Genomic DNA, 1,162 nt, shown 5'->3' on the forward strand with positions numbered 1-1,162 from the left:
TTTGAGATCGATGGAGCAAAGGTGAAATAGTATAAAGGACAGAGACTAGAACAGCCTGAGCAAATGTGCTTCATTGAATGAATCCAGAGGTACTTCTTCCTCCTCTGTTTTCTATGTTTTTGTAGGATTTACTGTCATTTATTTCTTCCTTAAAAGTTTGATCACATTCTCCAGTAGAATTACCTGGGCCTGGAGTATTCTTTGTGGGAAGCTTTTAAATTATTAATTTAATCTCTTTCATGGGTTTGAATCTATTACATTTTCTACTTCCTGAGTCATTTTGGTAATCAGCATCTTTTTCATGCCCTGTCCCTTTCATCTAGAGTATTACATTTATTGTCATAGTTTTTTCATATAGTATCCTATTCATGCCTGTTGGATCTCTAATGATGTCATCTCTTTCTCCCTTTTCTTCTTGCTCAAATCAGGTAACAATATATCGATTTTTTGTTCTGCTCAAATATCCAGCCTCTGTATTCATGGATATTTCCTTATTTTTTTTTAATCCTTTTTGTTTCATCAGTTCATATTCTTTATTATTCTTTCCATCAACTTATTTTGAGTTTAATCTGCTCTTCTATTTTCTAGATTCTTAAAGTAGACAATTTGAACATTTGATTTTTATAATATTTCTCATGTATTTAAAAGTATACATTTCCCTGTATGTGCTGCTTTAGCTGCATACCCAAAATTTTTATATTTCATAGTTGATTTTCATTTAGTTTAATTTTTTCCCTTGTAAATCATTTAAAGGGCATCTTTTATAAACAGCATTGTTGAGTCTTGCTGTTTTATCCATTCTGACCATCTCTGTGTTTTTGTTGGTGTGTTTAGACCATTAACACTTAATGTCACTAATGGCATAGCCAAATTTAAATCTATAATCTGGTTATCTGTGTTCCATTTATCCAACTTGGTGTTTTTGTACATTTTATTACCCTCTTTTTCCTGCTTTCTCTTTAGTACTTGGATATTTTTTAATACTATGTCTTAACTCCACGTCTGAATTCTCAGCTATATCTTTCTCCAATGTTTTTAGCAGTTTTTCTAGTGTTCACATAGTCTACCTGAAATATTATGCAGAAGGCTGAAAACCTCACATGGGTACCCTCCATTTCTACCTTCCCCTGCTTGTGCTTTTGTCATCACACATTTTACTTTC

Source organism: Marmota marmota, unplaced genomic scaffold (assembly GCF_001458135.2).
Source record: "Marmota marmota marmota unplaced genomic scaffold, marMar, whole genome shotgun sequence".
Taxonomy (NCBI): Eukaryota; Metazoa; Chordata; class Mammalia; order Rodentia; family Sciuridae; genus Marmota; species Marmota marmota.